The sequence below is a fragment of the Miniopterus schreibersii genome, assembly GCF_964146895.1.
Source record: "Miniopterus schreibersii genome assembly, chromosome: 1".
NCBI classification, from domain to species: Eukaryota; Metazoa; Chordata; class Mammalia; order Chiroptera; family Miniopteridae; genus Miniopterus; species Miniopterus schreibersii.
The window spans coordinates 158,719,117-158,743,594 of record NC_138101.1 but is presented as its reverse complement, the minus strand read 5'-3'; positions in this window follow the sequence as shown (position 1 = coordinate 158,743,594).

Sequence of the window (24,478 nt, the reverse complement as noted above, 5' to 3'; positions counted from 1 at the left end):
TGTTATGCATTATGTTAGAGCATTCTGTGAAAAGTCAATTTACTGGGAGTCAGATACGCCATATTTTAACTTTGAGACTAAAATTGTCTCTGGGGTTTAGTTTGCTGCCATGATTAAGTTCTTACTGTTCTGCAAATCCTGGATTTATTTTTAACTGCTTCACTGCAGCATTTTTAAAAGACTAATGAATGGTTAAAAAAGAAAGGAAAAGCAAGAAACAGGCGCGCACGCGTGCAAAAAAAAATCTAGGTCTCGGGAAGGATGCTCTGATAAAGTGCAAACTTTCATTAAATAATGCCTGTAGTGAGTTTACCTGCCGTTGGCTTTGCCTCTGGTTTCGAGAGCCTGCCTAACCGAGCCTAGGACTTAATGAGGTGGCTCCCTTCAGTGTCTTAGACACTTAGCTCTCAAAAATCTCTATCTACAAACCAATTTTCCCATCCATTATAAAATGAGGAGGAATTGAATGTGTGGCTTGAAATCCCTGTTAATCAATTGGACTGTTCCCCTTGGGTTGTGGTTGAAGAGCAAGTTTTCATTATCTCTAATAATTAGCATCATCTTTTCTGAAATTAGCTGAATGGGCTGACACAGTAATCTGTGGCGGATATGTCATGTGTCTTTCCATTATTAACTTTTTTGGGAGGAGGGAAGAGTGGGTAGGAGAAGAAAGGACTATGGGAATTTTTTTCTTATCTTGGTGAAATTTAACATGAGTGTGGGGGGGTCTATTTTAGTTGATCTGAAAGTATAATGAACATGAGCTATGGAGACATAATCAACAGCTTGAATCCTGCTCTTGCAATTTACTTGGTAAGTGAAATTGGGCAGTTACTTCTCTAAGTCCACCCTTCTGCCTCTGTGAAATGGAGGTAATGCATTCCTTATGAGGTTTTTGTAAAGATTAAATGAGAGGGTGCATATAAAGCCCTTGAGAAGTTACTGGCACTTAGTGGATACCCAGTACATTGTAGCTACTGTTATTGCAACTTTAGTGTTTTAGGTGGCTGTCATATTAAATGGAATTTTTTTTTTAATTCATCATCTATGGATGGGTTCAATTAACCATTATGCTCGAGACTCCTGATGAGGCACAGAGAAATGAATTCACGGGGGCATCAGGCATGGTCGGAAATGATCAAGGCATAAGGTGGGAGGTGACAAGTGCCATTGAAGAGGAACAGGGCGGTGTCTGTGGAACAAGTGTTAATGGAACAGTGTTAGTGGAACAAGCTCCTCCATGGAGTGCTTCGCGGCAAAGGATTGCGGAACTGAGTTACAGGGTGTCTTTTGGCTGCGGATCCTGGCAGCAGAGCCCCCAAGACTTGCTTTCTTTTTAAGAGTGTTACGACTGCATGTTTATGTTCTCACCCCTAAATTCGTATGTTGAGGCCCTAACCCCAGTGTGATGGTATTTGGAAGTGGGGCCTTTTGGGAGGTGATTAGGTTTCGATGAATTCATGAGGGTGAGGCCCCTCTGATAGGATTAGTGCCCTTATACAAAGAGGAGACAACAGAGCTCCAGCTCTCTCTATCTCTACCTGTCTCTCTACCTCTACCTCTACCATCTCTATCTCCATCTCTATCTCTATCTCTGTCTCTCTGCCATGTAGGGACACACAAGAAAGTGGCTATCTATAGGCCAGAATGGGGCCTCGACAGGAACCAAATCTACTGTTACCTTGATCTTGGACTTCTCAGTGTCCATAACTGTGAGACATATATTCCTATTGTTTAAGCCACCGAGTATTTGATGATAGCAGCCAGAGATGACTAAGACAGAGGGCTCCAGTGAGCTTCCTGTTATTCTTTCGACAAATCCCTTTCTGCTTCAATCAGCCAGAGTCCGTTTGCTGCTTTCCACTAAAGGCTGACCAATGTAGCCCTCAGTGGCAGGACCTGCATTCTGAGGCTTTGGCACAGCCTGTGTCTCTGGTTGTCTCTGTCTGTCTTTTTTTCATCCTGCTCCAACAGGCTAATTCCTTTAAAGTTCCCCCATTCGTTTCAGAGTGGGAGCACCCAAATGGCCTAATTAATTAACACTGGGGAGAGCATGACATCTCACCACCCCTGTGGACTCTAGTCAACCTGGAGACTGGGCCACCCTTGGTCTAATGAGAAGTAAAGACATGCTCAAGGCAGAGCGTGGGGCATCTTCTCTTAGCATGGGGCACAAAAGGGACATTTCCCTCGTACAGGGATAGTGACTCACTTTTCTAGAACAGTTTTCACCATGTAACATAAAACAAGGCACAAGCCAGCAAGGTGGAAGTGGGGGTAGGGAGAGAAATCCAGGGCTGTGTTGGAATAATTGGGAAGCAATACCAACTCCACCTCTCTCTCAACTGTCTCTGTATTTCTAGTGGCTTTTCCAGACTATATACCTTCAGCTGTGTTCCTGTAAAATTATAGACATTCTTTTATTGCAAAATTTTCACATTCTATTTATGTTATTTATGTCTTGCTCTCTTTTCCTTCTTTTCTGTGAATTCTTTAAGGTCAGGAGCCAAGTTATAAAATAAGAGCCTAGTGTAGAGGTGGGTCTCCAAAAGTGCATATTAGTCAGAGTGTTTGTTGATCACCTTTGAAGTAGACAAGCGCCCAGATACAATGATGCAGACATGATGGATGGAAGTCTGTTTCCCACTTACATAACGACTCAGATAGGCATTCCTAATTAGTGAGCAACCTTGCTCTAAGCATGGATCAGGGATCAGGACCCCTCTATCGCATGGCTTCACTGTCCTCAACATGTTGCTTCCCAGGTCTCCATGGTTATCTGTATCAAACTAGAAGAAGGATTCCCCATGCAGTTTTTTTTTTAAAACTTGATTTGAGAGAGAGGAATGGGGAGGGAGGGAGGAGAGAAACATCAATGTGAGAGAGAAACATCGATTGGTTGCTCCTGCATGCGCCCTTACCGAGGATAGAACTACAACCTGTGTATGTGCCCTGACCAGGAATTGAACCCACCACCTTTTGGTGTCTGGAGATGATGCTCCAGTCGACTGAGTTGCGCTGGCCAGCGCCCAATGCATTTTTATAAGCCAGGCCTGGAAGTGGCATGTATCACTTCCATTCACATTCCACTGGCTAGAGTGTAGTCACCTGCCCCCCCCATGCAAGGGAGGTTGGGAAATGCAGTCTAGCTGTGGGCCCAGGAGGAGGAAGACAGGGGTTTGGCATGGAGCAAGTTAACCCCTTGCATGTTGAGCTGGGGCATGGAGAAAATGAAGGATCCGGAGGGATGGAAATGAGGGGATGATTTCTCAGACAGCAGCGGGCTTGAGGCCTGGAGGATGGAGAGCACAGAGGGTTGGCTGCGAGGAGCTCGGAATAGACAATTAGCCTTCTGATCACCAGAGTTTCTGGACTGAGATTTCAGTACCTCAAATGAAGAAAGAGTGCTCGTGGTTGAAGATGCGAGCTTGGGATCCAAAATGCCTCGTTCCAGTCTCTGAGATACTTACCAGCTGTGTTGCCAGAGAGCGTTAGTTCTCTGAGCTTCATTTTCCTCATCTGTAAAATAGGGCTAGCAATGCTACCTACCTCATAGGCATGTTTTGAAGATAAAATGAGTTAAAAATAAAAGAGGGAGCCCTGACTGGGTAGCTTAGTTGGTTAGAGCATCATCCCGATAGGCCAAGGTAGTGGGTTCAATCTCCGATCAGGGCACATACAAGAAGCAACCAGTGAACGCATAAATAAGTGGAACAACAAATCTCTCTCTCTCTCTCTCTCCCCCCTCCCCCCTTTCTTATGTCTCTCTAAAATCAATCAATAAATAAAGAATAGAAGAGAGCCTGGCATATAATAAGAATTCAATAAATGCTACTACTTTTACTCTTTCCATATATGTGTATATGTAGCGCATGTGTATGTGTGTAAACTTTAACACCATGAGGACATAAATATAGAAAAGTGGGGTAGGGGAAAGAGAAGGGAGGGTGAGCAAAGGATTTGACTTCATATTTGTATTTTGTTCATTGACTAATAATGTCACAACACCAGCTCATTCTTATTCATCTTAATAACCTTAGTACTTCAGTCAGTGCTTTCTGAATTGCCTTTGCTGTCCCACCAATTATCACTTGGTTCTTCAGTGACATTCGGTCATACATTTTATATTTTGTGTTATGACATAAATCCTGTCTCTCTCCCACCTTCTGCCTGAAATTTGGCTCATTTGTACAGGGGATATAATGACGCTCATTAGTATTGGTGGGACCCAGCTGCCCGCTTCCTCAGAGCAAAGCCCCGCTCACGCGGGCCTTCATTTCGCTGGCTGCGCTGCCCATTAATGCCAGGCCATTGCCGGTTCCTGCTCCTGTTTCCGCCTTCCTCTCTGTGCCCCTCCTATTGCCCGGCGGGCAGCCTTCCACGGTCCAAGGCCACCTTGCACACACTCTCCTCACTTGGGCTGCAAGTTCTTGGGGTGCTGTGGCAACACCCCCAAGTCAGCAGCTGCCCCACCAGCTGCCAGGAGGGGGGAGCAGCAGCCTCCGGAGAAGGTGATGGGTAATGGGCGCTGACATTTGATGAACTACCTCTCTGCATTCTTGCTTCACAGAGAGCCCTGCCGAGTGGGTTTGCCAAGTTCTCAAATAAGAAAACACTGTGTTTCCACTCGGCTTCACATTCGGAAGTAAACTCGCTGGGCAACTTCTTCCATGAGGCTCATGTAACTTTAATGCCTCGTCCTGGCATTGTTTACTTGCCCGGCTGGTACTGGCCCCTGTGCGTGGCCTCCTGGAGGACAGGATTTGTTCCGTGCCTCGCGGGCATGCCGTCCAGGGTCAGCAGATGGCCTTCTGATTACTGTTTCCAGCCCATCTTACCTGACCATTCCCTCACTGTATGAACAGCTGTTTCCCTCACTTCAGTGCCGCCCAACCGGATTGGTGATTTTTCTTCTGCCCTTTTGTTTGCACAGAACATAAATCTTTCTCTTTTTCTGACCTGGCCTGCAGTTCCATCCACCTGTGCCCGCCTTGAGCAATACATAACTCTCACCAGGTTCTGTTTCCTTTGCTCACTTCAGCCTATAAACCAAACTTTCTTCTTCCTCTCACCCCCTCTTCTGGGCTGATTCAGCACTCTCCTAGCACCTGGCTGCCAGTTAACACTTAGCCACACAAAATACACTCTTCTATGGGTCTGACCTGAACTGGAAACTTCTGACAGAATGAGATATGCACCAGAAATCTCAGTCCCATTGGCCTCCTTTCTCTCTCTTTCTAGAGTCTGAGGAGACTTAATTTACACCAGGTTAGCAGCGACTGTGCTAATTGAAAATGAGTTAATTAAATAACTTGGTACTTTGAGCTGTCAAAATATAGCCAGTCAATTGAATCAATCCAGTTAAACGTTTAACAGTGATGACAAAAATCAGATATGAACTTAAGAAGAAAGGAGAAGGAACCTACATTTGCTAAGAGGTACCCTTGTGGGTTCTAGACTGTAACCAGTCAAATGCTATCGGCTTTCCTAATTGCTGCAACTGTTTCAGTGGTGTTTGGATTTGTAATTTTACTTTTGGTGTCATGGATTGGAGAAGAATCCCTCAGCATTTGCCTGTTGCCCTCTTTTCACAGAAGGTGTAAAATGCTCTCACAGCGCTGTTTCTCACCTCCATTTGAAAACTGAGGAAGTCAAGTATTCATGCAGTGAAGTGAAGGTGAAGCAACAGGCTGACCAGAAGAAGGGGCTTGGCTGTGGTTAAAATGAGCTCTGCAGTGAAGTGAAGGCGATCTCTGTTACATTATGGCCTAGAATCTACCAAACACATAGACATGTAACTCTTCATGGGTGATAACTGGTTGAGAATGCTTAGCTACCTTTCCATTTCTGCTGGATGTTAAGCATGTTGGTTTAAAAGATGGATCTCTCTTCCCAGTGTTTGCTTTGTGGTAGGTTAAGAATTAGTATGTAATTAAAACCTAAGTATCTAAATGAGAACTTAATTGACAAGGAGAGTGTATGTAGCATAAAGGATACCTTCAAGCTGACTTAGGCTGAAGTGACAGAGCAGCAAGCATCTGGATGGAAAATTCTGACAGTTCGTCCTTTTGGCAGACCTCTTTTACCTCACAGAAGTGGCACGTTGAATCCATCCCACTTGAATTAATTGATCATCTCATTTCTTTGACAGAGTAGAATCATAGGTTATAATATGTATGTACTTTGGTTTTTATTTTCCTATGTATTTTCATATTTAATATTTCTTTTGACCCTCACACTAACCCTGTGATATAAGTAGGTCAGATATAGCTTTTCCATTTTATACAGCGGTCCCCCCTTATCCACAGTTTCATGTTCTGTGGTTTCAGTGACCCATGGTCAACCACGGTCCAAAATATTAAGAGAAAAATTCTAGAAATAAACAATTCATAAATTCTAAATTGCGCACTGTTCTGAGTAGCTTAATGAACTCTCGTGCCATTCCTCTCCATCCCACCTGGACGTGAATCATCCCTTTGTCCAGCATATCCTTGCTGCATAGCATGCTTCCCGCCTGTTAGTTACTTAGTTGCCATCTTGGTCATCAGGTTGGTTGACGCGTATCACAGCGCTTATGTTCAAGTCACCCTTATTTTACTTAATAATGGCCCCAAAGCATGAGAGTAGTGATGTGGCAATTTGGATGTGCCAAAGAGAAGCCATAAAGCACTTCCTTTAAGTGACATAGTGAAAGTTATCGACTTAATAAGGAAAGAAAGATTGTGTGCTGAGATTGCTGAGCTCTACAGTAAGAACGAATCCTCTATCTATGACATTGTTAAGGAAGAAAAAGGAAATCATGCTAGTTTTGCTTTTGCACCTCAAAGGCAAAAGTTGCAGTCCCAGTATTTGGTAAGAGCTTAGTTAAGATGGAAAAGGCATTTTATTTGTGGTGGGAGACATGAACAGAAAACGTGTTCTGGTTGATGGCAATGTGTTGTGCAAGTGACACCCAGCCACTTACTGTAAGTAAGGAGTAGGAATGGCATCGTACACAGTTATTAAAATAGTATTGACTGTATTTCCTTTGCTGTACTTCACATCCCTATGACGACTGTGTAAGTACCAGTCTGTACTTCTCAATCCCTTCACCTTTTCACCCAGTCCCCTAACCCCTGTCCCCTCTAGCAACCACCAGTCTGTTCTCTGTATCTATGTGTCTGTTTCTGTTTGTTTGTTTGTTTATATTGTTTCTAAGATTTCACATGTAAGAGAAATCATATGATAGTTGTCTTTCTCTGACTGACTTATTTCACTTAGCATAATACCGTCTAGGTCAATCCATGCTGTTGCACATGGTAAGATTTCATTCTTTCTTATGGCCAGATAATATTCCATTGTACATATGTACCACCACGTTTTTATCTACTTGTCTGTTGGTGGGCACTTGGGTTGCATCCATAGCTTGGCTTATTTATAATAAATAACACTGCAATGAACATAGGGGCACATGTAATCTTTCAAATTAGTGTCTTGTGTTTCTTCAGATATATACCCAGAATTGAAATCGCTGGGTCATAAGGCAGTTCCATTTTAAATTTCTTGAGAAATCTCCATATTGTTTTCCAAAGTGGCTGCTCCAGTCTCATTCCCACCAACAGTGCACTATGGTTCCCTTGTCTCCACATCCTCACCAACACTTGTTTGTTGATTTATTGATGATAGCCATCCTGACAGGTGTGAGGTGATATCTCATTGTGGTTTCAGTTTGCATTTCTCTGATGATTAGTGACATTGAGTATCTTTTCATATGTCTATTGGCCATCTGTGTGTACTCTTTGGAGAAGTGTCTGTTCAGGTCTTTTGCCCAATTTTTAATTGGATTATGTTTGTGTGTGTGTTGAATTGTATGAGTTCTTTATAAATTTTGGCTCTTAACCCCTTATCAGATGAATCATTGGAGAATGTGTTCTCTGATTCTGTGGCACAGTGTTGGTTCCTGGCTCTACCAAATCCTGAAGTGCAGTCTGAGTCGTGAAAGCAAGAGTACACTATGCACACTAGAGTTTGATTCTAAGACCAAACCACTGTTGATATACAACATCTCTTTCTTAAACATTTATAATTCATATATGGTACTTATATTATTTGTCAAGTAAATAGAACATCCAATGATTCAGAACATCAAGTATTTTGTTCTCAGTGGGTCGGAGTATAAAACTTGAGAGAGGACAGGGGTGAAGGAGCCATCTAGTTGAGCCTTTTCATTTTAAAGATTGGGGAGATCGAAGCCCAGAGAAGTGAAATGGCTCTATCCAGATCCCATGCTATTTGAGAGCAGACTCAGGTCCCCTGCCTTTCCTTCTATTGACTGTACACCATAGTGTCATCTCAGTGATGTGAACCTGACCATTCAACCTTATGGAGGGGATAGAAGCCTTCCAGGAGGAAGGGGATCCCTGGGAGATGGTGGGTCCCTCTCACAGTGATCATGTGTACAAATGAAATCACTGTATAGTTATAGTTTGTTTAAAAGCATGGGGTTCAAATAAATAATTTTTTATAAAAATATTTGAATTAATAATAGATGCAGTAATACTCTTTTCATTCAACCCTTCTATATTGAGTCTTGTTTAATAATTTGTAACTTCTCTAGAAATTAAGATCATAAACTATTTTCTTTGTTGGTTAGGCTCCTATACCAGAAATCTTACATATTTAAAATAATAATAGACAATACGTAGTGAGAACTTACCATAAACAAGCACTTCGATTACATTTTCCCATTTAATTCTCTTCAGCATCCTATGAAACTGATACTTTTATAATCAAGCTGAGGCTACACCCTCCCTCAATGGTGGAGTTTTGATTTAAGCCAACATGGTTTGACTCTAGAATCTGCATTTTCAAGCTTTGCTATTCAACCAGTTTACTCATATTTCAAAAAGTATTTTATGTATCTCTCATGCTGTTTGATTTCTCTGATAACTATGAAATGAACTGCAAATCAAAAATATGAAGTTGCTCTACATTTTCTGACAAGGACTTCTGGATCCGGTGACTAGGTAAGTTAGTTCAAGAGGGCTTTCCAAGGGTGCTGACCACCATATATCTTATGGGATGACTCCTGGTATGAAACTTCTCCAGAAAATTCTGTACCTCTAAAGAAAATTCTAAGCTCATGTAAGGAGCAGTCTGTATAAAGACCTCTTTCATAGTCTGGACACTTGTTTTAGCAGATAATGAAGACATATACTTACAAAGAAACAAGCAGCGTGGAAATAATTATTAAACTAGGTCTTAAAGCCCAATTTAAATTTTCATCTCTTTGTTTCTAAGTTAGAAATAGGGCAATAAAGTTACATATTTTTTCCTGCTTTATCCTTTCTCTAGGTGCCATCCCCCCAAATTTGCCTGCTGATCGCTGAAGATTCAGCACGAAGCCTCTCGGCACAGGCAGGCTGTCCATCTCAGGTGAATACTCAGAATAATTAGCTTTTGATTTGGAAGACACACCAATTTAATAGGGAAGAACCCACAGAGAGCTTAAGCAACCTCACAATGTCTCTTTTACAACTCCATTTCCCTTTCCCCTTGACTTGCCACCAGCTTTTAAATAAATATGAGCTTGTGGAAGAAAAAGCTACATAAAATTTTATACTTCTCATATTGTTTTCCTTTTTAAGTTGCAAACTCAAGCTCGATCATACTGCACTCCCACCAAAAGACCCCCTCAGGCAAGAAACACATTATGGGAAGCTATTTATAAGGTTTAAATTATCCATATTAACAAACTTAAGATTCACCTGTGAGGTTTCTAGATGCCAGATCCAATCCACAGTGACGCTTCAGCTTTGGGGTGTATAGTTGACTGCATAGTCTCTCAGGAGGAAAATGTGAGTGAAACCACAGGGCTGGAAGACCCCTGGAGGAATTAACTAATCTATCCCCCTGCCTCAGGCAGGACCGAAAGCAAAACCCATTTACGTATCAGCTCAGGCCGATATGCCTGTTTGTTTGCAAAACCTGATTGGTTCCATCTCTTTCCATTTTTTTAAGTGAAAGCTATAGGCAAAGTATAAGAGAAAAAATGACTTAATATATGGAGACACTCCTGTATACAGCCAACCCTTGATCATTAAGTATTTATTGGAATTCTCCTATACTGAAAGGACAGCATTAGGTCCAGAAAGTGAAGACATTATAAGTAAAAATATATTGTATGATCACAAGGAGCTTACAATTTGGTTAGGAAGACATGACATACATCAGATGCATTCATATTCCAACTCCAGACAGCACTGGATTGTGTTGACATAAGTATTAGAGACCTAATGTGTACTAGCACAGACAATTCTAATCACAGTCACTGGGACTTCTAGTTCTTGTATACTTTTATGTCCCAGGAATTCTTTCACAGCATTATGAAATCTTGATTTTACAAAGGTTGGAGACATCTAATTTTCTATCTTGAATTCTTGCCCAGAAATGTGTCTGCTCCCTCTAACTCTCATCCCACTGCTGGCAATTAGTAGTGTCACCAGCTGGACTGACGTAAGGGACCCAGGAAAGCAGGACCAAGGTCTCCATGTGAACCAAGGTTTTGGTTTACAGCATTTCCCTGGGCTAAGGGGAGGATTTTCAACTGGGGAGAAATGGTTAATGGTCCCTCACTCCTGTTTCTCCTCAAGTGGGGTCCACAGACTCCTACTTGGGTCAGAAAGCATGGAATTACACAGAAAACTGGGTAGGAGAGCAACCTTTCATTAATTCATGCATTCATTCCATGGGCTGTTATTGGCTGGACTCTGGGGCTACAAAGATGCATGACACTTGGCTCTTGTTTGTGAAGAGCTCACAATAAACATATAACCATGATTCTGTGGGGATGGGTAATAATTGAGGCAGGTGTAAGGTGTGCTGTGGGAGCCAGGAAGGGAGAACGGTGAAATCAATATGAGGTCAGCAGAATGTTTTACAAATTCTGTCACATTTACACTGGATTTTGGAGGATAGGGGATTTCATCAGATGAAGAAGGTAGAAGAATCAGTCTAGACAGAAAGAACATTGTGCAAAATAGCGGCCTTGGCACATGGAGTGGTCAGAGAATGACAAGGAGAAGAGGGGCTGTGGAAAGGGGTGAGGAGTTGAGGCTGAAGAGCAGTTTGGTGAGCACATTATAAAGGGCCTTTAGAAAGCTTGGTTTGGGACTTTGGATCTGATCCAGAGAGAGGAATGGGGACAAGGGATGGGAATCCATTAAGGCTCTTCAACAGGACACTTTTGGGTTCATGCTTTATTTAGTTACTCCCTCCAGCAGTCAGTGTGTGGAGGGAACATTGAGGTGGAAAAAGCCTAGAAGAGCGAGCCTGGCTTGGAGGCCATGACAGTAGTGTAGGTGAGAGTAGATGGGGGGGGGACCATGTGTTGGGGGGGAGTCAGGGTGGGGCCTCTGAAAATGGTCGGCATCATCAGAGATGACAGGACTTAAAGACGGGATCTTTTATGCAAAGGAGAGGAAAGGTTGGGGAAGTGGTCAGTTTCTTCTCTGGAGGTGCATGGAGATCAATGTAACGTGAGAAAGGGGCGGGATGGTGGGTAGAGTCAAGGAGCTTTTGAAGTGAGTGTAGTTGTAGACATGTGTTTGTGGGACAACGGGTCAGTGATATTTAGTCCAGTTGAAAATATGTGGTTGTCGAGTTGAGGAGTAACGCATAGGGGGATAAAACAACCAAACTCTCCATTGATGCCTGAATGGGGGGTGTGGTTTTGGGAAATGCTGCTCTCGCTGGGGGAGTCTACCCTGCAGCTCCCTAGAGATAGTTGTGGGATCATTAGTCTCAGCCCCACTGTGGTTCACACAGGTCAGCACCGTGCCTTTTTTTTTTTTTTTTTTTACCAAGATGCCACAGGGGAGACTGAGGTCTGGGGGGAAAGGAGAAATTTTCTTTCAAGTAACCTCTTTTATCTGAAAAATATATTTAAAGTCTGATTCTGCTGCATAAAATATCCATGTTTGTTTTGATATAAATTATGTTTAAATTATTTACCAGTTTAATGATGCATGTTAATTGCGCCCTCCCCCACCCTCCAATTCATGCATATCCAGGGAGATGCACCCTGGTTACCCTGTGACCTTGGGCCTCCTGGCACAAGACCTCCCCCCCCCCGCCCCCTGCCCCCTGCCCCCTGCCCCCTGCCCCCTGCCCCCTGCCCCCTGCCCATGCTCCTTGGTTTGTGAGTCACAGATCTAATCAAGATCTGACCAGTACTGCGGTCAGTTCTTCTGTTTAGAAAGAGCCTCCTGGTTCCCACACGCTTGAGTATCAGGCTGTGATGACCCAGACTTCTGGGCCATACCCTCGGGTAGGGTGTGAGCAAATACTTACTTGGGACCAAAAAAAACTAGAGCTGGTCCTTTGTCCTTTCTTTTCTTTTCTTTTTTCCCCTAAAAAAGAGGTTATATATTTGATCTTTTTAAAATTACAAAGATAGGACACAAAGGACAAAAGTGAATAATACACAAGTAAGTAAAATATTAAATGTATGATTTTATTTTCCCCCTAGTAGCTCTCCCTCCCTCCACCCTTCTCCTCAGTGGTGTCCTATCTGAATAACTGGTGTGTTGTACAGGGTGGGGCAAAAGTAGGTTTTCAGTTGTGAGTATGAGAAACAAAGTTTATTCTTTATTATTATTTATTAATTCTTGTATTATTTATTTGTATTACAACTGTAAACCTACTTTTGCCCCACCCTGTATTTCGTTGCTACTCAAAGTAAGGTCGAGGGACCCAGAGCCTCAGCCTCTCACCTGGAGCTGGTTAGAAATGCACAGTCTCAGGCCCCACCCAACCTAACGAATCAGAATCTGCATTTTAGGAAGATCCCTAGAGGATTCCTATACACATTTAAGTTTGAGGAGTAAGCTTTTTGTGGACTGAGGAGACAGGGGAGTTTATTTCCTCTCTCTTCACACTGGAAGGCCTGGTTTTTGAATCTCCAAATGTCAGCCTGCAGCTGGCTGTGGAGCATCCTCTCTGATTTACAAGGAATCAGACCCCTCCTGGGCAAGGGGTCACCAGCCAACCAGGCTGTTTAAAGATCCCGTCCTTTCCATTCGCTCTCTGTGTCCTCAGATTTCCAGGAATACCAAGCAAACCAGAAAGAATAATCCCCAAATTGTGCTTCCTGGAGAAGCCCTCAGCATTCACACCCATTTGAACAGAATCCTGCTCTCCTGGTGTTACTTGGAAGCCATTAGGAAAGGAGGAAGACCAGCTTCTTGTGACAAATCACCAGAGTGCCTGGGTGCCGTGGCCACTGCTGGGGGGCTGGTGGTGAGACTGCTGGCAGGGGGGTTGCATGAAGGCCCAGTGTGGAAAATAAAGCAGAGACTCACAGAGAAGACACCTAAATTTGCTATACCATTTTAAGAACTGGAAGCTGCCTTGCTCTGGAGGGAACCTAGTTTATATCTGTTGGTGTGGATCCAAGGCACCTGGGCCATAAAGATTCAAGTCTGTCCTTCAGGCCTCTGACATGGTGCGGTTGACTGTGCTGGTCGCATTGGCTATGGATCTTGGGATTGGGCACAGTAGTCCACCTTTCTCCTTTGTGTGGCGTAATGTCCACCGCAGAAGTTGAAATCTGCTGGGTGATTCAAGACAATTGTGCAGGATTAAGCTATGATTAGGGCCACCTTGGCTGGTTCCTTTGGAGATGCAGAAGTTTTAATGGAAGGGAGCTGGTAGTAGTAAAACATGTATGAAATTGCTAAGAGGATGATGAAAATTAGACACAGTATTTACTCGCTCAACATGTAGATTGAGCACAGGACAGGCCGGTGTTTTTCAGGGTTTTAAGGCCTGTGCTTTATTTTGATGTGCCTCGGTTGCCCTTGCTCCGCTGCCCGGATCGCGATACACTCCTGTCCCCTCCCCTTGCCTCCACCGTCTCCGTCAGAAATTAGTGTCTTCTGTGTATCCACCAGCTCAGACCCTTTTTTTGGACTTTAGTTTCTGTGCTATGAAAATAATGGTTGTGTTTTCATTTTTCAACTATAAAAACATAATATTGAGTATGTTTTCTCAGACTACATATTGTTTCCGTGTCCCACCTGGGGAGTTTGATCTCCTCCAAGAGAATCACTATGCTAGAAATTTAATGCAGGTGAAATTCTGGAAAGGATCATTGTGGAAAGATCATGCCAGGGATCTCAGAAAAGCAAGAGGGCAGCTTCTTCCAACAGATCAAGAAGACAAGGTGGGGCAGATGATGCAATTTTGGGTTATAATTGGTTTTTCTCAAACATGCTTTCCTCCAAATCCCTTCATGGATTAAATATGATTCTGGGAAGGCATTTTGGCTCTTTCTAAGTTGTAATTCCAGCCATGCATGTCAATGTCTGGAATTTCTTTAATAAAGAACCACTTTATTTTTCCCATTGGAAGTTAGGGTTTGAAAAGCCCTGGGCGATGACCTTTCAGACAATGAAATTCCCGCTGAAGTAGAAATGATTGATCATGGTCTTTCCTTAAAGTATATTTTTATGGGAGTGGGGAGGGAAAGAGCATGAAAACTTTGTGTATCAGAAAAGAAGAAGATGGAAAAGCCACAGAAAGGGGAGACACTGGATGTGGAAGACATGTGACTAGGGTATAGGTCATTCTATAGGAGTTTCAGTGTTGTGATGTCCTCTGGCATCTTTTATGCATGGGAGGTGAAGGACCAATGTGATGTTTCCACTCAGTATCCCAGGATAACATCTGCCACTTAGTAGATGTTCAGTAAATGTTGAATGGATAAATAAATTCTTAAAAATATTGCTTGGTATCTTCTCTAACTCTTGCTACCTGTCACAAGGGAAATAATGGTTAGTGGGCAGATGCCTTGTAACATCCCAGGGACTTAATCTAATGTATAAAGTTCATCTGGGCATCTTAAGAGAACTTTACATAAAAATTTTTACAAAACATTTGTAAGACACATAGAACAAATGTCAGAAGCCTGATCTTAGCTTTGCTACTTCTACCCTTTGAAATTCTCCACATCTCAGTTTTTCATCTGTAAAAATGTGGTAGTGGCTATTTCATAGAGTTGCCATGAGGATTAAATGAGATGTGTAGGGTATGAGGCACAGGAACTGCCACTGGATAGATGTTAAAAAATATAGTTACCTCAGAGTTATTCATGATAGATGTAAAATCAAGTGGGGATCTGACTTCTCTGCCAATTAAATTCCTTAGGGGTGATGATTTTTAGGCCTGTGGATTCTTTGACAAGTGGTATATTTCACAAGCATGGAGTGGTCCCCTATGGAGACAATACCTGGTTCTCAGGCAGGGTGGGAATGCTGGATTTTGACCAGTTTGTTAGGGGTGTGACTCAAACCAGTGGTGTAACTCAGAGGTACTAGAATCTCTTCACACTGGGAAGACTTTTGGATTTAAGGCAGATGTTACAATAATGTTTTCAGGAGCCATGTTTTCTAGGTTTTGACCTTGTGATCTGAAAGCTAAATATTCAGGTAGCCAGGTAGCAATTCACAAGCTTATTAGAGGTAAAGATTCTCACTTTTTTGGGTAACTGCACAGCTTCTAGCCAGGGCCTTCTAGTAGCTGGTGGATACTTGCTGAGTGAATGAATGAATGTCCAAATAAAGGCCCACCAGAGAAACTGAAGGTAGGGAACCAACACAGAGAGAGGGAGGCTGCTGATAGATGGGGTCAAGGTTGGTGGTTCAAATACAAGAAGCAGTGCAGAAGGGAAGCCAGAGCAAAGGCCACACCCAAGCCAGTTCCCATGGAGGTTTTTGTGTTGGTGGTGCCCCCAGACTCCACATTCTTTAGGGAAACTAGTTTTTCTCCCCACAGTCATCTCGGTTCTGACCTTAGAGCATCCTGGGTCACGTTACGGAGTTGACCTGAGGAGAGGCCAAGTCTGGGTCATCTTTGGTGCCAAGATTTCCTAGTCTGACTTGCATGACTGCCTGCTCCCCATTAGAGTGGAAACAGAAAGCCTTGGATGCTTGTGATCACTTGTGTATGAGTCACCTTTGGACTGCAGTCAGCCATTTCTGTGCATGGCAGGTGGGACCAATTGCAAAATGTTTTGATCATGTCCTTAGGAGTGGTTTTCTTTTTCTTTTTTTTAAAAAAAATCTCTCTCCTCTTACCCTAAGATACACCACCTGGTACTGGAAGCAGACACTCAGGACCTGGCCTCACAGTCCAGGAGAGAGGTGAACCCAGACTTGTGCAGCATTTCTTTATTTATCCTTAAAGCTTTTTATTATGGAGAATAGAACTCTCCATCTACTCATCAAATGACTGCAAAAATTATCTCCTATGTACTGCCTCCCTTAGTCTTTGAAGTAAATCCAGACAAAATGCCATTTCATAGGCTAGGGGTTTAAAATGATTAGCATCACTACCACCACCATCACCACCATCATCAACATCATCATCAAAGCTTCTTTTGAGGATCCGATAAAAACTACAGACTTCCTTTACCAGAAAAATGTACTCACACATCTGCACCCAAAGCTTGCATATTAGTTTAGGGGATTCATAAAATTCCTCACCCCCTGCCAAGGACCCCGTATTAAGAAACCCTGCTTTAGACCGAAGTAGTCAGCTCTGGGCTTTCTTCTTGGACCCTGGACCTCCCTCAGGCAAGAAGACTGTTGATTAATGCAAGAAGGGTGTGATGTCCTGCTGCCAAGTGGGGAAGTGGGGTCCTTGCTAAGAGGAGCTGAGGTCCATCCTGATGGGAGTTGAAGTCCATCCTGATTTATTTCGTTAGCCTGTCTCTGAGGTGTCACTTACATTAGCCCAAAGCACAAATTATTATTTTCAGTGAAGGTGGAAGTAGCTCAAAATCTTTAAAAGTAATACTTATGAATATGTAATAAAAAGTGAGTCTGGGTTTATTGAAGTAGCAGATACTTTTAATGAATATTAATGAGGGAATATGAGACGAAAGAGATAGTGGGTTATAATAGCAATGCACCGAAATTGAGAAAGATAAACTTTAACAGAAATGCTTAAAATAATTGATCTAATGTAATTTCTATATGTTCCAAATTTTAAGGGGCAAGAAATTGCTTTGCAATTCAGGGTCAGCAGATGACGTGTTTAAATGCCAGTTCAGCTGCAACTGTGCCATTACTAACTTCCACTAAGTATTGAAAAATATATGTGGGGTATATTTCGATTTCCCAATTTTGCTCTTTTTAAGAGATAAAAGTTAAAAGGCAAATCCATCACCAAGCTGGTATTTAAGCTCATAATCAGGATGACCAGCATAGCATTTAAGATACAGGCTGCTGAAAATAATTGATTATCTCATGTACATTCCATGCCATTAATATATGGCAAAGATGACAGTGTAAATATGAGAGTCAGCATAAAATACAGTTGCTTGAAAGTACTAAAAATTATATTATTAGGTAACCAAACAGGTGTCTTCTTAACAAAGCCTGGGAATCATTTCCTTTCATTCTTGCTAATTACCTTTTCTCTGCACATGGCATCTCCAGCTCCCTCTGCTATGCTGGTTACTTTTCTCCGCTATCTAAGTGTTTTCCTTGACTGTTCAAAAAAACAGAGGTGGCCATCACTCATTTGATTACCAGTGACTAGTTCACTATCCTCTAGGTGGGGAATCTGAGCGGATGAGCTCACCTTTAATGATCTTTAATCGTTTTCTCCCGCTCCACCTTCGGCCTAGTTTGTTTCATAGGATTGAGAATAAGCTAACCCTGACTTGACGCCCCCCCGCCTTTCCCCCTTCCCTCTCTCTCTCTCTGTATACATATGTATATATACCACACATTTTTTCTCCTCTGTATGAGCTCAGACCTGCATTAAGAAAATTACGTATATTCAGCATTTCTAGATATTTGTAACAGAAGGGTTTTCAGGTTATCTTAGTCTTTCCCAAACTACAAGTTTGACCCAGTTTCCTTCTATCTCTGCTTGGCCTTGTCTAGTGATGACTCCATCTTCAGGTTCCACATCAGTTTCTTAGAAGGCTCTAGGCTTCCCCATCATGCTACCAAGATGATCAACAGTTTTAGATGTTCACACCAACAAATCCAGAGGAAACATGATGGCCCCTTCTGGTAGCTCTCCTAGAATAAAGAGTGATTTTACTTTGCTGGAAACACCTTGGGTCTCAGTGGCTCCTTTTGGGCTGTATGCCCATCCCTGAGCCAGTCACTATGGCTGGGGGTGGAGATGCTGAGTGGCTGAAACCCTCAGGGAGACCACTCCTATATCGATATTGGAAGTCTGACTTGCCCAAGCCAGACATTCAGAGTATTGGTGTCCAGAAAGAAGGCGAATGTGTGCTAGAGAGCAAGGGACAGATGTCCATTTTACATTCCTTTTTGCTCTTACTCGGACAGGTGTTTAATGAAATGTGTTCATGTGCCTGTTATGCTAAAATTTGGGCTTTGAGATGTGGAATCATCCAATGGGGGTCAGAAAAAGGATATGCAGTATCATGTGGTGGCAGAAAGAATTGCATCCTAACGTCCTTCAGGTGAGCAATAAGTCTGTTGTTATGAGGACTGAAAAGTCCTAAAAGTCATGATGGAATCTAGAGAGTTTGTAATACTAGCTGTTAGTGATACTAATACTACCGTAAGTAGTAAAAATATAGTTATATAGCATTTTACCATTTATAGGACACTTTTACATTCATTTACATTTAATGGTATATGTAAGGCAGGTATGAATTTCATTCCTAGTAGCAGGCTCTCCACAAACATACCAACTAACCCAGTGATTTGTAGGAGTAACAGCTTCTTCTAAAATGTTCTAAATTTTTCTCTAGAAGTAAATATGTGCCTCCAACGACAGCACATTAGCTATTCAAAATTTTATATACAGAGATATTTATAATAACAACATAATTGGAAACTGTATGAATATTGAACAGTAATAGAATGGTTAAGTAAATCATGATGTATCTATTCCAGTGCATTATTAGTAGATGATTTTTAAACGATGCCCTCAAGCAATGCCTAATGACAGGAAAAGTTCATTATATAAGTAATAAAAACAATGTGCAAATCTGAATAAACCAATGTTCAGTATGTTCCTAATTTTATTAAAAATAAACATGCACACAAGCATAGGAATAAGTTAATATCCAAAATATTTAACAATTGTTGCAGCAGGCACTAGCCAATCGGAATGGACACTTTCTATTCTCAGCTGGTATGGCCGTGCCAGTGTTTAGGGGTTAAGCATCTATTCTCAGAAAAGTAACAGTGGTAAGATAATGGAAGAGAATTTTCTTCTTTTTGCTTAAAAATTTTTTTGTACTTTTTTCTGTTTTCTAAATTTTGTATAATCAGCATGTATTATTTATAAGAATTAATAGAAAAGAATACAATGCCTTAATACTCCTTTTAGAGAAATCTATAATTTCATAGAATTTTACAATGCTTTTCCGCTCTTCTTGGTTTCTGTGGCCCTTCCCCTCCTCCATCCAGTGAGTTTGCCTCCTTCAGTCCATACAATTTACAGAAAATATCAGAAATGCATCAAAAGATGTGCTCGAATAAGTGCCCAATGAAACTGAATTAAATCAGCGCCATAAAAAAGAAAACTCCATTGTCTCGTAATGATTATTGGTGGCACACCACAAGGCAGCCAGTTATGTTTTTAGTGGAGTAGTCGTACTGGCCAGCCGACTACCAAAATCTTTTCTTTGTCAACAAAGAAAATCATTCCAACAGTTACTTCACTTGCACTAGGCCCCAGGCCCCGTTATAAGCACCTTTCTAAGATGTTCTCCTTTCATTCTCACGACCACCCCATCAAGTAGGTGCCATTATTGTCTTCAGTATATAGAGGAGGCTTAGAGAGGTCAAGTAATTTGCGCAAGGTCACCCAGCTAGCAGTGGGAGCTTAGGTTTGATGGCAGAGAGTCCGGCTCCACTGGTTTGCCCTTAATGGCTTTATTGTCTTCCCAGCATCGTTTCATTCATGAGCGCAGGGGTCAGCATGGTTCTAAAAAGAAGAGTGTCGATATTCTTCTCTCACATACACCCACCCCAAAGGAGTATAGTAGGTGCTTAATAAGCAGCAGATAATGATCCTTGTTCTTATTGAACCTCCGGGCATTTGGCCATTTTTCTAGAGGACAGTCTTCACAATGTAGGACGTAGTGCCTGTGAACCGTGGGAGCCGCTCGCTCTCTGTTCTTTGCAGTGATGTTTAGGATCTGATACCTCAGTTTTCTTCCCCACTGAATGGAGATAGAAATGGGATCTACCTTTCAGGCTGTGTGAGATAAACAAGTTAAAACCTATAAAGCCCTTAGATAAAAGCCTGGTAAAGAGTAAGAACTCAGTAAATGTGAGTCGTTGCTGTTTTGTTATAATTTTTTCACTTCGGGACAGAGATACCTGCCTCTGAGGGAGCTACGTAAGGAGGTTTGCACTAGTTCATCAGCAAGGCTCCATGACATGGAAAAGCCAGGCACAGACTCCTCAACCAGAAAGACCCATGTAGAACATTCAGTCACTATCTTCATCTCCAGACCTAATATCTGTTTGCACTATATATGTTCCAGATCCCCACCCCCTGAACAACTTCCCAAGACCCTGCTTTGCTCTGTAGTTTGGTTAAGACTTCCCCTAATCAGTTTTGCATATACTGTCCTTGTGTTGGTGATTTAAGATAAGCTTAGAGTGAAGTTCGGCCGGCGTGGATTTCAGCAATTGATTGTCAGTTCGTTCATTCATAATCTGGCTGAGGTGAAGAGGATTTTGGCCAGTGGCTTGACGTTAGCCGAGTGTGAGGCTAATGGGGTATTAATTGAGCGGGGAACTCCTGATGAGGAGTCACAGAGGGTTTGTGCTGGCGGTGTGCGTAGCGAAGGCGCTCAGGGAAGGCTGAGTTGTGGGTTTTGGAAAACGACTAACAAGGCTTGGCCCTTTCTGCACTGTTCTTGCAGCCCAATGGGCCTTGTCCTTCCAAATTTTCTGGGCAAGTGGCAGCTGCTGAGACAGAAATCCTGATTTGTGGAAGTTGAAAGGATGGTGAGGGAAAGCTCTTTCCCTTCCCGAGGATGAGGTAGACTAGCAGTTGATTTCTGGGGCAGGCCACCTCTAAACAATTGTGCACTCCCCGATAATTTGGGGAGCTGCTAGCATTTTTAGAAATGGGAGTATATTTAAAATTCTAACATAATTTCTAGCTATTTCCAACCCTCCATATGTGTATTGCCAAAAGTGAATTTTGAGAGCAGTAGTGGGAAAATACTGCCTGGGGATAAAGAAAAGTTACTGCAGGAGTCTGGTTTCTCTATTAATTTATTTCACAATAAGAGCAAATTCCTTTCCCTAGGGGAGTATTTGACAGAGTAATTGCGCTAGGGAACAGTCACTGTTTTGTTTCATTTTCTCCCTCTTATTTAAACTTTCTTTGTAACGCAAAGTGTTATAAATCTTCCTGAAAGAGCAGCTTAAACAAGATACATGGGCTGTGAAATATGTTTTATGTGTGTGTGTATACACATAGAAAATGAATATTATCTATAGGTATATTCATTCATTTATTATTGTAGGATCCCAGAATGACATGTTCACAATCAAAAGAGAAAACCAGGAGTACACGAGATCAGAAACAATGTGAAACACATCTTCCCATTTTTAAGGAGCAAAAAGGACAAGTGCCATCTACTTGTTATGGATCATGAGCAAAAAACATGGACCTGAGTTCAACTTGCATTGCCTCTGACCAAATAATAATGATTTTATTACTTACAAAGATTTTTAAAATTTTAAACTGTTCATAATGCAAACTTTAAGCAATGAATTCCTATGACTATGACACTTTTAATGGTTGACACATATCCCATATAAAACATTGTGCTTCATGATGGAGGGACTTGAGAAGTATGCCTTTCTGTATTGTAGCTTTCGATGGAGACCAGTTCCAGGCTCCTTCTCACCTTCCTCAGGGCCTTGGGTACTGTCAAGCTATTCTTGTAACTTCAGGAAAACCTCCAATAAACTCTGCTGCACCAAGGTTTGGGACTGAAGCTGCCGTCCCTCCCAGGAGTATTTGTAACTGAAAAGAGAACACAAACGAGAGGACTAGATCCCACTGTTAGGAGAGGTGGAATGTCAGGCATGAGCGGCATGTGTTTCTGGGTGGGACGTTTCCTGGCACACTCAGTTGTTATCACGAACAAAGCCCGCACATGATACACATACACACCAAATTCTGCAAGGACTCTGAAGCTGCTTACGAAAATGAAAATATAAAAAATGAAAGCATTGCAAAACTTTAAAAAGTAAGAGAGGGAAATAAAAGTATGGAAAAATGAGAGCAAAGTATGTTGAGTCTACAGAGAAGAGTAACATTTCAAGCAGATGTTAGACCCTTTATTATATCATTACTACTGTCTTCATTATTATAAAGACAGTACACCACTATAGAAAATTGGGAAACTGACAAAAAGAGTACCTGTAATCCTTTCCCTAATACAAAAGCTAATCTTTTTTTAAAGAATTTTGTTTCAACAATCTAATTTGATGGGTTAAGAAAGTATTATTTCCAAAAATTAACTGACTTGCTCATGATGACACAGCTCATACACAGCTCATCAAGACTGAAAAACAGGACAGACATTTAAGGAAGGGCAATCACTTCTGTGGGAGAGCTTTGTCCTTTTTTGTTTTTTTAAAATATATTTTTATTGATTTCAGAGGGAAGAAGGTAGAGGGAGAGGGAGGCAGAAACATCAATGATGAGAGAGTCATTGATCAGCTGCCTCCTGCACGCCCCTTGCTGGGGATCAAGCCTGCAGCCCGGGCATGTGCCCTGACCGGGAATCAAACCTCGATCTCCTGGATCCTAGGTTGATGCTCAACCGCTGAGCCACGCCCGGCCGGTCCCTTTGCAGGTTTTCAAGTGCCATCAACTCATGCCAGCCTGTGTCTAATAAAGACTCTATGTTCAGTACATTGCATTGGACTTACTTTGGGAATGAGAACTCCTCCGGACATCTCTGAAGCTCTAGAACAAATTATGAAAGTGGAACTGGCCAGACTCCAGGATTCCTATCTCTAGGCCCAGCCCTCCCCCTATTGAACTTGGCTGCTTTATGGATTGAATTGTTAAGTCCAGAATGTGTACTGCTAATGGTTTTCTCTGAATGATTTAGTCTCCCAGGTGAAGACAACTTCTTTTCATATGAAATTAAATTTAGGTTGGGAAATTAAAAGAAACAACTCCATGAGGCAGTTAGTATTATGGTCTTTTGATAGTAGATGAGGAAACCGAAGCCCACAAGGTTGAGTGGAGAGGTTGAGCCAGGTCTTAAGGTAGATCTATGAACTTCCAAAGCCCATGCTCTCAAACATTAATGGGCATGTGTGGAAAATATGTGGGAGTCCTGCTACCACTCCTCAACTCCATGTCTTGCCAGATATTGCTAATTAGGCAAGATGCTCTTTCTTGAGTCCAGACTCAGCCTCAGAATCCTTCTCAACACATCACTGTAGGCAACCACTACCAACCGGTGGGAACTGACATAATGTGAAACTTATTGACCAGCTCGGCACTGCAGGAAACTCGTTCGCTAAACTAGGCTCATGCAATGGATAGAGCCCTGAACATCTGCCTGTCCTACGTAGGTGAGTCTGTGGGCAAATCCCTTAAATTCTCAGAGCCGCAACTCTGCATATAGAAGAGAATGATGCTACTCACATTCTAACACTGACATGAAGAGTACACCAAATGAGCAAACACATATAAAAGCACTTGATGAACTGTTCCAATCTAAGTATCATAATTACTCTTTTTACAGATAAGAAAAACTTGTTTTACTTACAGAGTATTCACAAGTTGCTTCCTGAGATAATACCTTTAAGTATTTACTACTTTTAACCTTTTTAAAAATAAGTTTAACATACTCTCATTGTTAATTATCTCACTGACAGCCTGGACAGCCAGAAGTGGGGAAAAGTCATTAAAATTGAGCCATGAAATTCGGCTAATAATTTTTTTTAGTTGCTCCCTTTCTGCAGTAGTAACGTTGCTATCTTTTATTGTTGAGTATGATGTTAGCTTGTAAGAAATAAAAAAAAATCTTGAGACAAATGAAAAGGAAAGTACAACATATCAAAACTTATGGGATGTTAGCAACAGAGTTCTAACAAGGAAGTTTATAGCAATAAATACATTAAGAAAAAAGAAAGATCTCAATAAATGTCCTCAGTATTTTACCAACATTTGAGCTTTTTGGAAAGTCACTCTAAGACTGTTTTTTTCTACAAGTTGCTTCCTGAAATAGTGACAATGATTACTGAGCTATTCCCAGAGCATACCATGAAGTTCTTGAAAATTAGTGTTTATCATGTGTGATCACTAAACTACCTGCCACAAAATTACCAGGAGTTGGTATTGAAAATGTGGATTCCTGGGCCCCAGGCAAGACTGACTGAGTCACAGTCTGCAGGGGGATCCCAGGAATCTGTCCCACACAGGTTTCCCACATCATTCCTAGGGA